This window comes from Carcharodon carcharias, chromosome 10, assembly GCF_017639515.1.
Source record: "Carcharodon carcharias isolate sCarCar2 chromosome 10, sCarCar2.pri, whole genome shotgun sequence".
Lineage (NCBI taxonomy): Eukaryota > Metazoa > Chordata > Chondrichthyes > Lamniformes > Lamnidae > Carcharodon > Carcharodon carcharias.
This window is the reverse complement of record NC_054476.1, coordinates 115,778,124-115,793,451: the sequence shown is the minus strand read 5'-3', so window position 1 is coordinate 115,793,451 and position 15,328 is coordinate 115,778,124.

Below are 15,328 nucleotides of genomic sequence, written 5' to 3'. Positions count from 1 at the left end.
TCCTCTTCTGTGTAACATTGGCACTGATCCCCACTGCCATTGCCTACCAAGCCAGGGTAGTAATGTTGCTACCCCTCCTGCAGCCCAGAGTGGGGGTAGACAACATTTCAGCAGGCCTCCATGGCATCCAAAAGGTGCTCAAGGGCTGCAGTCTTCTTGCCTTTTGGGGCCATGTCTTCCTTGCTGCAGTCCTGGGCTGGAAGCACAGAGCACGGCTGTACATTAAATGTATGACGTGTGATGAAGTGGCGAGGTGATGGCATGGCAGGCTAATGGGAGTCCTCCCGCCACGGAAATGATGTGTTTCCTGGAATGCATAATTGATACGGCATGAAAACCCGCCATTGAGGCCGGCGGGTAAAACACTTTTACCCACCTGCTACCGCACTGAGTGAAAATCTGGGATGATATCACCCCAAGGGATTATAGTTGTGATTACATTAGAACAGTGACTACACTTCAAAAGCATTTAATTGACTACAAAGTGCTTTGGGATGTCCTGATCTCATGAAAGGTACTATATCAATGCAAGTTCTTATATTTTCTTCTGATACCCATGCTGGCGCATTTTTGTCTGGAAATTTTTTTCCAAGTGAGAGAAAGAGAGAGAGAAAACTTTAACTAACGTTATCCAAAAGAATGTGGCTGCTTTTCAGGGTGAACCAGTCTCGCCTCTAAGAGTTGGATCATACACTAGGTGGATGACTATGAATGTGCAATATGCTATATTTAATGAGTTTACAGGCACTCATTTGCTGTGAACTATCATATTCCCTTAAATGAGAAGCCAGCCTGCTCTTCAAAGCAGATAATACATTGGATCCCATAAGCCAGATGCTGCTCTATATTCAATGACTGAACACCCATAATGCCCTCCTTGCTGCATCTCAACCTTTATTCTTCACGATCTGAATGTCACCTTTCACTCAAAAATGAAGATCAGCCTGATCTCTAGATGCTTAGAGAGTGTCAATTTTCTATTCATGTTAATTTTTGGTTTTTCTGTTAAGCTGCAGGGCTGAAGCTCACCACCGGCAAACTGACTGCCTACAATTGAGCAAGGTCAACTCATTTAAATAATTATTCATAGCTGTCTGTGTAACTGTGCCCTCATGCAGGAAACTAGCCTATAATGGAGATGTGAAAAATCAGATCAGCGTCTCCTAATTAAAGGGAAAGGCTTCACTTGAAGGTGAGTGTTGCACATGGGTATTGGCCTTCATAAAGCTTCAGAATGCATTTTACATGTTGGTCAGCCTTTTCCAAGACAAGTAGGGCTAGTGTCAGGCAGAAGTGAAATGAAAAAAAACTCTACGTAGCGGCATCAACACATTCTGTGGACAAGAGAATATTCTGGTTGATAGCTGGCAAAATGGACATGCTTGCAAATAATCACTCCAGAGGACAATAGTGAACCATTCCTGATATTAGGCCATTGCTGGCATTAGGAGGTGAATGGCTTAATGCCATGTACATTGCTTGGAGTACTTGGGAACATAAGACGTCACACTTTAAGGAAGCCAGTAGAGTGAGGCTAGCTAACTGCAGCATGTACAGGCTAGACAGTTTATGATTCGGTGTAACAAAATGTCACCTATCAAGTTATTTCACACTTACTCACTGCTAATGCAAAGCCCTCAAACAGCCTAACTGCTTCTTTTTATTGCATCCTATACATATCCATATTTGAATTACTTCATAATGCAACATACAATTAAAAGCAATGCGACATTCTTCATCCAATGGCATCACACGTGAGATTATTGGAACACAGCACTGCATGGACATAGTCATGACTGTGGACGGAAACATTGAATCATCCATTCATCAATGATGAATGTAAAGTCCTACATTTACAATCAAGTGACATCTCCAGCATTCTGACCCCAGGCAGTTTCCCTGCCCCAGAGTAACCTATATGTAAAAGGTAGGCTTCCTGGCCAGCACAAAGAATCCCATCAAAATCAAGATTGAATGCAACAGGAGGAAGCCATGGAGACCTGCTTAGAAGTGCTTAGAAATATGGTGGATTTCACGCACATTGCTTTGAATCTATTGGTGAAAAGGTGAATGGTTTCCTGCGCCAAGAATGTAACTTGGAATACACAGGAGTGAGTGACTGCAGAGAGTTCAGTAACTGCATATATGGATGAGACAAATAGGACTTCTGTAATGTACTAGTTATCATGTTCGCCTCAAACATGAAAGGTACTGAAACCAGGGGCTGATTTTCAATCTGGGGTCAGAAACCCCAGATCAGTTCCAGGTTCCCACCCCATGGTGCGTCAGCATCAATGATGTGTCACAACTACGTAAAAGATGTTTTCTTAAAGTGGTCCGTCAGCTATTTGTGTGTGTGTATGCAATCTCCTTTTAATTTATGAGTGATTCAATTAAAAATAACCCAGCAGACAAGCCTTAGTCATGAACAAGAGAAAGGTTAGGTTATAACAAAGGCTATTGCTGAAAGCTACTTAGATAAAGTGATAAAGATATTAACTGAAAATACAGATTCAAAGGTTAAAAGCAGATAAAGAAATAAGGTACTTAAAGATGAGATTTCAAGTCAGTCTTTGTGAGATATCATTGTAGGCCTGTTGCTCAAGTTCTTTTCTTTCTGAACTTAAGGGGTTGCAACTTTTATTTATTCATTCACAGGATGGGGGGTTTGCTGGCTGGACCAGCATTTATTGCCCATCCCTAGTTGCCCTTGAGAAGGTGGTGGTCTTGAACCACTGTAGTCCATGTGGTGTAGGTACACCCACAGTGCTGGTAGGGAGGGAGTTCCCGGATTTTGATCCAGTGACAGTGAAGGCACTGTGATATATTTCTAAGTCAGGATGGTGAGTGACTTGGAGGGGAACTTGCAGGTGGTGGTGTTCCCATCTATCTGCTGCCCTTGTCCTTCTAGATGGTAGTGGTCATGGGTTTAGAAGGTGCTGTCTAAGAAGCCTTGGTGAATTCCTGCAGTGCATCTTGTAGATGGTACACACTGCTACATGTCTGAAAAAAATGAGGTGTGGGTGGGGGTGGGGGGGGGTGTGGGGGGGTGCTTGGCGAGGCAGGGGGGACATTTTACTTCATACGATCTACGCAGGAATTGTAGAAATGTACAGTCAGGCAGTGTTTGGACAGGCATCTTTGGTGGGAATTTTCTGATTCCCTCAGAATCAGTTGATGCACTGACTGGCTTTTTACATGAAATTGAAAAAAAAACCTTTGCTGAAGGTAGAGCTGCAATGTTCTCTGCATATAGTGGAGTGCATGTTTGTGGGTGGAGTGCCAATCATGCGGGGCTGCTTTGTCCTGGACAGTGTCAAGCTTCTTGAGTGTTATGGGAGCTACATTCGGTTCAGCAGCTGCAATGGTTTCTGCAGTTAACCAGTCGGTGTTTGCCTTTTTTTCAGATAGACTCAGCAGGCAGAATCATCCCAGATTTGTACTAAGTTTTAAAATGATGTTTTACCCACTGGCCACAATGGCAGGTGTATATGCCATATCATCCCAAACCCGCCGCATCATTTATGCATTCCCGGGAAACATACTATTTCAATGGCAGGCGGGCTCCAATTTGCCTGCCACTCCATCACCTTGCTGCTTCATCAGCCAGGCACCACATTTAATGTATAGCCGCGCTCAGTGGTTCCAGCCCAGGACTGCAGGAAAGAAGATATGGCCTTGAAAGGCAAGAAGACTGCAGCCCTCGAGCGCCTTTTGGACATCATGGAGGCCCGCTATGATATCCTCTACTCCCACTCTGGCCACAGGAGGGGCTACATTACCACTCCAGTTTGGTAAGCAATGGCAGTGGTGGTCAGTGCCAATGCTGCACAGAAAATGTTGGCCATCCAATGCAGATAGAGGAAGAGTGATCTCATCTGTGCAGCCAGGGTATGACAACCATCTCATTACTCTAAACACACACACTCATCATATATTCACTACCATCTCTCTCACTGCCAGCTCAACTGTTGAACATGGCATTCATTAGCATTCCTGGCTCCACATTGTGTTCCCAACAGCTAGACCTGACGTGTCCCTGGCCCTCCGTTTCCCCTGTACCACTATATCGAAAATTGCAAACTGTTGCTCTCCTGGCTCTTAATAAGCTCAACAAGTTGTTAATTGGAGGCTTGTGGGTTGCTTGTACTCCCCTCACAATCTCCCTTTGAAAATCGTGTTACATTCCGGAGGTGATGTCATCTAAGTTTTCAATTTTCAGTGCGCACTCGCACTTGACCGCGGCTCCATGGGAGATTGAAAATCCAGTCCCAGGTGTCAACGTAACCTCTAGTCCATTGTATCTTGATAATATATTTTCTGGATTCTGTTTTGCTCAGTAGCCGGATATTTACATAAAGGAATGTCCAGTAACAAGGCAAACTCTGTGGTTTCATTTTGGTAGTTTGGTGTGCCCACTAGTCGAGTCTGACTTTTCAGCTGTACAGTTGGGAGTAATTTTTAATGAGGCATTTCAGAGGCAAACAGTGAAAACTGTTCCTAATTTCCAACCATTTGCTTTTTGAGTAGACTTCAGCTTTTCCAGCTCTTGTTTGAGCTAGGAAAACAGCTTGGATTTGGCCGAAGTACTGCTGGATGTTGTTCAAAACTAACATCTTTTTGTCCGGCACTGACAGTTGAAGCAGAGGGATTGGGACTGAGTGTGAGGGGAAAGAGCTGCGAGACCCATTGGCTGTTTAGAAATTTGGATAAAGAGTAGCCAAGCACTTAAGATTAGTACATGTCTGAAAAAAATGAGGTGGGGGTGTGGGGGGCTTGGCGAGGCAGGGGGGACATTTTACTTCATACGATCTACGCAGGAATTGTAGAAATGTACAGTCAGGCAGTGTTTGGACAGGCATCTTTGGTGGGAGTTTTCTGATTCCCTCAGAATCAGTTGATGCACTGACTGGCTTTTTACATGAAATTGAAAAAAAAACCTTTGCTGAAGGTAGAGCTGCAATGTTCTCTGCATATAGTTTAGTTTGAGTAGTATTTGGCCAGGTTGTACATTCTTTTGATAGATTACGGTGATATCTGAGACCCCAGTTGTGAGTTGAAGTTTCATATCTTGCGTAAAGATGCAGATCCACAGGGTTTGCATGTTACATAATTCTCACTGGAAATTTCTCTTTGGGGGAGATTAGGCATGTTAGGCTCAGCTCTGTACATCACTGGGGTATTTCAAGGTCGGGGTTGGGTGGGGGGTGGGATGGGGGGATGGTGCCTTGAGGCATTTCCAGGTTACCCTAAGAATTCCATTTAGATCACCCACCCCTCCAATAGACCAAATGGAGCGCATGTATTGGTTACATATTGTATCTCCTGTAGACCTCAATGTTAAAAGAAATCACAGAGGGATTGAATCTTGGGAATGATGAGAGTCTCGCGCCCACCCCCTTTGGGGAATGAAGATGTTTCTCCACATTCTGTTGTCTCATCAGGATGGGTGATTCTTTGATACCTCTACAAATGTGAGCCATCTACCCTGAATACTAACACTCCACTGATTTGGCAAGAGGTCAACAACTAGACAAGAATATAAGTCCCGTCCCATATACTCCCATCTCCTGACAAAAATATGTGAATTTTAGATCCTTGGTTGTAACGTGTCCCTTTATGGAAAAACTATGCAAGTTACAAAGGAGCCTTTCTACTGTAATAGATTGCATTGGTAGTGATGTAAGTGTGGAGAGCTTAAAGACACGTACGATTTCATGGTGAGTGTTCTCTGAATTAGTTTACTTGGGATAATAATGTTATAGTGACATGAATCACACATTAAGTGCTATGGATCAGCGCATTCTGTCCAGCCATGCTACAACTGGATGGCCTTCAGTTGCTGCTCGGCAGGGTAACTATGAGCAGCAGTTAATAATTTCTTCTGGCTCAATGGAAAAGCATCCACGTCAAAGGCTTTTTGTTCTGTCTTCAGATTTGAGACTCCTGTTAGCCAATGACACACTATGTAAGGTTCAGGTTTCACAGGAACGGAACTGGAATAAAAACCATAACAGTCAATGTAATGAAAGGAATTCAGTTTTCTTTGTCATAAGCCTTTATGCCAGACCATTTGTTGGTTGTACATTGCATTTTACTTGTCTGCTTTTTTAAGTTAGTGAACTTCTCTGACATTTGTAGGAGGGCACTGATGTTTAAGATTGCAATAACAGCAATGAGGTATTGATTCCACAGTATAGTTTTCTAGATCACTGTACAATACTAATTTAAAATAAGTTCAGGAGAATATCACACCAGCTGCTGTGAAGGCTTTTGCATTAGAGATGCTGTACAAAAGGTTGGTCATCTAAAACAAGACGGAAGGGTGCTGTATCAAATGAGAATTCTCTTCCGACTCTTGACTGGAAAGTGTGTCCCCTTTCAACACTAAATTAGATCCCCTACACTCATGGGTGCTTACTTACCAGAGCAAAGACTAATATTTTTAAATTGATATAGAACATTCCAAAATCTGCTTGTGTCCACACTAGTCTGATTTAATGAAGTTATTATTAAGGGCCAGTTCAGCAACCAGCACTTGTGGGCAGCTGCTAGTTTAATTGTTCCGTTGGTCTCATTGGAGCTACAGACAATTTACCCAAAATAAGCAAAAGAAAAATTGAAATTGAAAAGCAAAATTATTTGCGTGTCCCTATTACATCCAATTTCTATTCCCAATCATGCACCGTCTTAGATGTAGATTTTATGTGTTTTTTTTTCCCTTCTCTGCTGCATCATAATCCTACTCCTGCTGCCAATGAGCTATCATTCATCCTTGCAATTATAGAATCATAGAATAGTTACAGCACGAAAGGAGCCCATTCAACTTGTCGAGTCAGTGCCAAAGAGCTCAGGTGGAGGGAAACTGTGGGATGCACAATCATCCAATGCTACCGTCAATACAGTGCTGACAGCCAACAGGAGACGTAGCTCCTTTCTATCTCAATATAAATACTTTTATGTCATATGGATGGTGGAAAATTAATAAGTTTTTAAACTAGGGGTAAATAATCTATATTTTTTGGGATGAGGTATCTGTACTATGATCTCTCAGATACAAGTCATCATATCCTCTACCTTATCTTGCACCTTCCTCCACTTCTGCTTTAGTGGCAGATGTAAGTTATTGTGTAATGGTCAGCCGAGGTCAAGAGGCCAGCTGAGGGCAGGAAGCCAGCTGGGGGTAAGAGGTCAGCCTATGGATAGGCAGTGATACATTAGTGTAATCTGTATAGCCTACCCATATTGAAATTTGCAGCTTTGGTAAAGTATATTATATTGTTACAAATAAATTTAATATACAATGAATAATATGTTGACATCAGTAATTAATGAATAGCTTTCCTTTACAGCTAACATGTTCCCTGGCTTCCTGACACTATTTCACCTGGCACAGCAGGTCAAACTGCCTGTGACAGAGATGTCTGTGCTCACTGTCCGGGTCAGAAATATCTCTATCAGAGTTTCCTCTGTCTCAAACCTGACTGTCTTGTGCTCCATATAATTGAACAGACCAAGAACTGGAAACATTTGCATAGATTTGTGTGTGGGAATTAAGCTTGTGGCTGGAATATCTATTCCTCTGAGAATCCGCAGCACTCTATGATTGGAATGATTGATCCATATATAGTTGGTTAATTGGCCCGAATCTTTCTGGAGAAATAACGCAGTGATCACAAGATTACTTATTAATGGATAAATTGGCCAGCAAGTTCAGGCAAAGACAACAAACACTATAAGCTGAGAGTCTCTCGAACTTGCTGGTCAGTTTGAACATTCCACAACTTACCTCACATAAACAGCAGCTTGCTTTCAACTTTCCAGAATTTATTGGGTTTGTGCATTAAACTCTCCTCAGAAATTTGGGGAGCATTACTTAACAGCGTTGGTATCATTTTTGTTTTCTTAATTCTCTGCCTGAAGGCAGATCCTTGGCAATTATTGCCATATTTTTTACTGTGAGCATTGCAGTCCCCGAGCCCACCTCAGCCAGACCTGGGATCAAATCCTGTTCTGTTGGTGTTAAGTTGATCCACAAGCTAGGTGTCTAGCCAACTGAGTTAAATGGTCCCCCAAGTAATTATTTAGTGGTCAACACAATTCTTATTTTTCACTCCTATCGCTTACTTTCTCTCTCTTAATCCAATCTTTCATCCTCATCTTCAGCTATTTTTCTGTATTTGATTCTAATTCATCTAATTCACCTTCCTTCTTTTTCAATTTTTTTTCATCTCAATTCATAAATATCATTGATTAAGCAGATACACTGTTGTCCCACTGTTTATTAAGCTGCCAGATGTCCTGGTCACTCACCTCACCACCATCAGTTCGAACTTCCAACAACTTTCAGGGTTGACTATATATCAGCTGAAGGGTACAGAAAAAGAATAACCAATGGGCCACACCACAAGATGGCCTTTTCCAACTTGATCTGGGCTGTTATTCTATAGATTTTTACTTCTTTTAAACATATTTTTGCACCTTCTCACTTTTTGAAGCAATTTCAAGGATCAGAGTCAGTCCTCTCAAGAGTCTAACAGCAATTTGAATTAAATAAGATGCTGCCTGATTTGTGTACAGTGCCTTAGAATAGAATGGTATATCTTTCCTCATTTGCTAATTCCAGTGAAAAGCTAGTCACAATTGTAAAGTCTTGCCTCCCGCTCTAAACTAAGCTCCACTTCAATAAAACTGGCAAGCAGTAAAACATACAATCTAGATACAATAGCATGAAAGGATTTCACATTTGAATCCATCAAACACAATGCAATAGAACTGCCACTGTACAATCTGAACAAGACGTGATTTTCCTCTAAGGTATTCTTACTGAAAGTTAATTGCAAGTGGGTTTTATGTATCAGGTAGTCTCAAATGTCAACAGGTTGTAAGGTACTTGTAGGTCTACCCTTTCACCTCACTCCTTCTACATGATTTAATAGGATCCAAGCCAATTGGTGAAGTCAAAACCAAGACACAGAGCTTTTCTTGATGGAATTTGACAGCTCTCCTCCCAAACAACCCACTGATGCAGTTATCCCCGATTTATATGTGCTTAAAGATAACTAATACTCATTACCAATTTCTCTTAAACTTAACAATGACATTAACAAACCTTAACAACGTAATTAACAAAACATTAACACAGGACACTCTTCAGCTTCTTCTCCATCTTCCTTTTAACCCTCCTTGAGCCCATCAACATTCCATTCCCTCTCCTGATTTGGCCCCATGCCTGTTGACATCATGGGCTTCTGCTGATCTTCAGACAATGTTCCCGCTTTGCTAAAAAGTACCTTAATTAGCCCGCTTTCTTGAAAGCCTACCCTCAACATTGCTATGTTCTCAAACTGTTACCTCTAACTTATTCCTTTCTCTGAAAGCTCCTTTAACATATTGATCTGAAGTTCACTCGATTGCATTGGTTCTTTTTGGATGCAACTCAGTGGAAATCATTGCAACCTGTGAAAACTATGAAACTTTGAGAGCGATTTGGGGTTCAGCGCAATTCGAGATTCTATGATTTTTTGTGCTAGTTTTAAAAACATCATACTAGAAACAGGCCCCATCCAAAAAATTGGTCCCACTTCCAGGGTGAATTAATCACCATTTGGAGTTTCCATTAAATGCGTTCAGATGCAGGCCTTCAGCGAGGCTCTGAAAATAAGTTGGATCTTTTAGCTACAAGACACTAATAAGCATGCTTTAAAAGCTTATGAATGTAATTATTTAAAAAGTTTTTGAATGTAGTTCTTTTAAAATTTACTACGAAACTGACAGTTGTATTCCAATATAACTAGCAAATGGTCGTGTGTCATTTTTAAAAGCTATTTTCAATCATATAAAGTAAGGTTACTCCGAGGTGGTGGATTGATATGGATAAAAAATGCTTATTTTTGGTGGTAAAGCTAATTTTAGCTGTTTTAATGAAACTTCACCAAGTTATCACTTTTAAATATGTGATGGAAAACGTATAATAAATTTTTTATAGAAAAGTTATGGTTTAAAATGCTGCTCAATTGTGCTGCTCTATGACAGATTTTGTGTTCAGGATATGCAAATGCCTTTGAGCAGAAACCCATGGTTGTGGGGTGCTGGTGGTGGAGGGGGGGGGGGGCGGTGGAATTACTTCACAACGGGTACAGTTTTGCATCCAATTTGTACTGGAATTGGCCATTATGCCCAAAGCTGTAACTCTACCTCATCATTCTTACCCAACTAATGTGACAGTTGTTCTTCCATCATTGTAATATAAGAAACATATTGAAGCAATACATTTTGAAGCATGATTGATGTAAGGTTGAGATATAAAACCGCATATTGATACTGAATGTTAACAGTCTCACAGAAATATTTATGACAGAAAGGAGGCCCTTTTGTCTGTGACGTTTCATGGTATTGGCTCCCTTCTGTCATGCTATATACAGAGTTAAAAAGAAAACAAGTTGGCTCAGAGAAAAAGGGCATCTTGTTTTGGTCTACATACCTCCAGAGTATAGAAACTGTGTCTGTATGAACTATTTGGGGAATGGAGCAAGTCATGAATTTTAAAATAAGCAACTTGTGGGTTTTGTTGGAATATATTTCAAGGTCATTACAGTTGAGGAGGGCCATTCTGCCCATCTAATTCAGAGCCAATACCATGAAACGTCACAGACGAAAGGGCCTCCTTTCTGTCATAAATATAACTGTGAGACTGTTAACATTCAGTATCAATATGCGGTTTTATATCTCAACCTTACATCAATTATGCTTCAAAATGTATTGCTTCAATATGTTTCTTATATTACAATGATGGAAGAACAGAAATCCTAACGCCCTGCCATTGTAGCATCCAAGTTGTTGTTGAAATGGTTTCTCAGATTTTTTTTGCCTTCACTATTCCAGCTATCAGTTTCTTTCACATGATGTTGCCTGGACTGGAAAATTACAGATATGAGGAAAGATTGGATAGGCTGGGGTTGTTCCTCCTTGGAACAGAGAAGGCTGAGGGGAAATTTAATTGACAGATACAAAAATGTGATGGGCCTGGATAGAGTGGATGGAAGGACCTATATACTTTAGCAGCGAGGTCAGTGACTAGGGGCATAGATTTAAAGTGACTGGTAGAAAGATTAGAGGGGTGATGAGGAAACTTTGTTTCACCCAGAGGGTTGTGGGGGTCTGGAACTGACTGCCTGAAAGGGTAATGGAGGCAGAAACCCTCAACTCACTTAAAGGGTGTCTGGATATGCACTTCAAATGCCATAACCTGCAGGGCTATGAACTAAACGCTGGAAAATGGAATTAGGATTAGGTGGCTCTTTTTTCAGCTGGCACAGACACGATGGGACAAGTGGCCTCTTTCTGTGCTGTAAACTTTCTATAATTCTATGAAACACTTTTCAAAAGGCAAAATCTCTAATTCTCTAATCAGGTCAATGACTGAAGATAAAAGAGGACATGCATTTATACAATAGCTACTTCAAAACTAAAGATGGAAAACTTTGAAATCACACAGGAGTCTCTGTGCTTCCTTGTAACACATTGACTTTGCTAAGACCCTTCCATTTTCATTGGGAAGATTGGAGTGATCCACACAGCAACAGCTCCATGGCTAGCTAATAGGAAAAGCTGTGCTGGGACAGGAAGCTAAACTACCAAATTTATTGGCTGAGTTGTTGATGCATATTTCTGGATGGGATAACTACTTAAATTAATAGCACACGAGTAAATCAATAATTTGTGGCTTAGTCAGCATGAGTAAATAATGTGAGGGTGGAAATGATAGAGTTCTTTTCTGCTCATTATTGCATTCACATATATACCATTGAGGACACTGATTATTACTCCTTTATTTTGAAAGATGAAAGCTAAAAATATTTTTAAATAATTTATCGCTCTTTTGTTCTGTTTGTGAGGATTAAAACCCTTAGTTTGATCAATAAGTGCTCCTGACATCTTTGGCAGGTCTGGTTGTGGATAGTCAGTGGTGACAGCCAATGTGAAGGAATGGAGTTAACAGGCCTGATCGCTGAAAAACTCAGAACATAAGGGTGCAGCTGTGCTGACACATTCACATCAATGCAAAGTAGCTGTGGATGCGCATCAGTGCAAAAGTGGCAGGTTACCCGAGGAGAATAGCAACTGCACTGAAGTCATGAGGTCCCTCAAGGATGCCATCTCACACTGCTCTGAGTTGGTAAACAGTGCAGTAGACCATATTTGCTATCGGCTCATTTTGCTCATGAATAATTGTTCCTAGCCAGATTCCCCAACGGAATCTGCAAACACTAAGCATAAATAAAAAAGAATTAACAAAATTAGAAAAAGGTTAAAGTTAATTATTGCTCTTTGCAATGATTTATTTTAAAATACTCGATGGTGATATACTCCACTTTGAAAAGAGAGTTTAATGGGAAGCCATTTTAGATGGATAACTCTAAACTGCTTTTCTAAAATGCTTTCGCAATGGTCTTGTAAACTTCATCTCACTGCATCTCAATTTCACTGTGTCAGCATAAGATGGATCTGAGTGAAATTATGAGAGATCGGGACTGGCAATCATACTTTCAGTGTCTTCCTGTTAGTTAAGGGTTGGCAGTGACAGATCTGATCTTTCTTTCTTTCTGCCAACAGTTTGTCACTTCCCAGCACTCGAACAGATGAGACTGGGCTGCGATGACTCTGTTGGAATAATCAGGTGTCAGAGGTGGGTGCGTGGGGATCAGACATTTGATCAGCCAGAATGTGGTGATCTGAGTTTCAGATGGTATGGTTGGATCAGTGTGGAATCAATCTTGATGCTTATGATTAGTTACCATGGCACTAGTAACCCTGGTCAGCTGTGGTTCAGTGGTAGCATGTTCCCCTCTGGGTTCAAGGCTCACTCCAGTAAAACGACTACAAAGTTTAGGGTTCGTCATAGTCATAGAGGTCTGCAGCACAGGAAAAGGCCCTTCAGCCCATCAAGCCGGCACTGGTCAAACAAGTACTAACTATTCTAATCCCATTTTCCAGCACTAGGGCCATAGCCTTGTATGCCATGGCATTGCATGCGCACATCCAAATACTTCTTAAATGTTTATGCTTTATTGCAGTATTGAAGGAGTGCTGGACTGTCAGAGGTGTTATCCTTTGAATGAGAAGTTAAGTATCTCAAGTGGATGTAAAAGATCCCGCAACATTATTCAAAGAAGAGCTGGGGAGTTCTCCCGGTGTCTTGATGAATAGTCATCCCCCAGTCTGGGAAGAGTGTCTTGCAGTCAGCATCGCGGTGAAGCAGTCTGGGAAGTGTGTCCTGCAGTCAGCATCGCAGTGAAGCAGTCTGGGAAGTGTCTCCTGCAGTCAACATTGAGGTGAAGTGGTCTGGGAAGAGTGTCCTGCAGTTAGCATCACGGTGAAGCAGTCTGGGAAGAGTGTCCTGCAGTCAGTTCTTGTTGAAAATAATAGGAGTGACATCACAAGAGAGAACGGCAGAGAGTTCAGAACCAGTGCGAGTGCAGGGAAGCTTCAAAAAGTGACATCAGCACAAAGGTGAGAGCTGATTGGTAAGTAATGGGTAAATGTTTTTATCCAGGTAGTCTCCTGTTTAAAATAGATGAAGCTAAGGAAAGGTAAAAGTTCTAGTTTTTAATTAAAGTACATAAATAATTTAACTTTTTTTACTGTATTTAACTTAACGTAAGGGGGTTTTTTCAACTAGAGGCATGGCAGGGCAGCTCAGTCCCCTGTTATGTACCGCCTGCAACATTTGGGAAGTCCTGGACGCTCCTTGCGCTCTGACTGACCACGTGTTCAGGAAGTGCCACCAGTTGCAGCTACTTGAGCTCCAAGTTTTGGACTTGAGTGGCAGCTGGAGGCACTGAGGTGAATCCGCGAGGCTGAGAGTTTCATGGATAGCACATTTTTAGACGTGATCACTGCTTACGGAAGTGCAGACCGAGAAGGAATGGGTGACCATCGGTCAGAAGAAAAGTGTCAGGCAGGTAGCCAGGAAATCCCTAGGGTGCATCTCGCTCGAGAAGTGTTTTTCTGTGTTGGAAAATGATGAGAGTGACGGTTCCTCTGGGGAGTGTGGCCACGCTCATGGCACTGTGAGTGGCTCAGCTGCATGGGGATGGGGGATGGGGGGTGGGGGGTGGGGGTGGGAGGAAAAAGAGGGGAAAAGCATTAGTGGTAGGAGACTTGATAGTAAGGGAACCAGACAGGCGTTTCTGTGGCTGCAGATGTGACTCCAGGATGGTACGTTGCTTCCCTGGTGCCAGGGCCAAGGATGTCACTGCATAGCTGCAGGGCATTCTAAAGAGGGAGGGCAAACAGACAGAGATCGAGTTACATATTGGTACCAATGACATAGGTAGAAAGGGGGATGATGTCCTGCAAGCAGAATCTAGGGAGCTAGGAAGTAGATTAAAAAACAGGACCTCAAAGGTAGTAATCTCTGGATTACTTCTGGTGCCACGCGCTAGTGAGTATAGGAGGTTAGTCCAAGTGAATGCGTGGCTGGAGAGATGGTGCAGGGGGGAGGGCTTTAGATTTCTGGGACATTGGGACTGTTTCTGGGGGCGGTGGGACCTGTACAAGGCGGATGGATTGCTTGCACCTGAACCGGAATGGGACCAACATCCTTGTGGGGAGGTTTGCTAGTGCTGTTGGGGAGGGTTTAAACTAACTTGGCAGGGGGGTGGGGTCCTGACAGGAGATTCAGCAGGGGCAGATGCACAGCGAAAATTAGAAGAGAAGAGCAAGTGAGTCCGGAAGGCATAGAAATTATAGGCCAGTTAAGACACAAGGGAGTTTGGCATGGTTGGATGGTATTCATTTTAATGCAAGGAGTCTGACGAATAAGGCAGATGAGCTGAGGGCACAAATTAACACATGGAAGTATGATGTCATTGCTGTCACAGAGACATGGTTGAGAGAGAGAGGCAGGATTGTAAGCTCAATATTCCAGGATATAGGGTCTTCAGGCGAGACAGGAAAGGAGGTAAAAGAGGAGGGGGTATTGCAATATTGATCAAGGAATCAATAACAGCAGTAAGGAGGGATGACATTTTAGAAGGCTCCTCAAATGAAGCTACATGGGTAGAACTTAAAAACAAAAAAGGAGCAATCACATTGCTGGGAGTGTACTATAGGCTCCCCAACAGTCAGAGAGAAATAGAAGAGCAGACATTAAGACAAATTTCAGAGAAGTGTAAAAATAATAGGGTAGTAAATGTGGGGGTTTTCAACTTCAACTGGGTTAGTCACAGTGTGATAGGTTTAGAGGGTGCGGAATTCTTAAAATGCATCCAGGAGAGCTTTTAAAGCCAGTAATTAGAAGGTCCTACAAGAGAGGGGCGGTCCC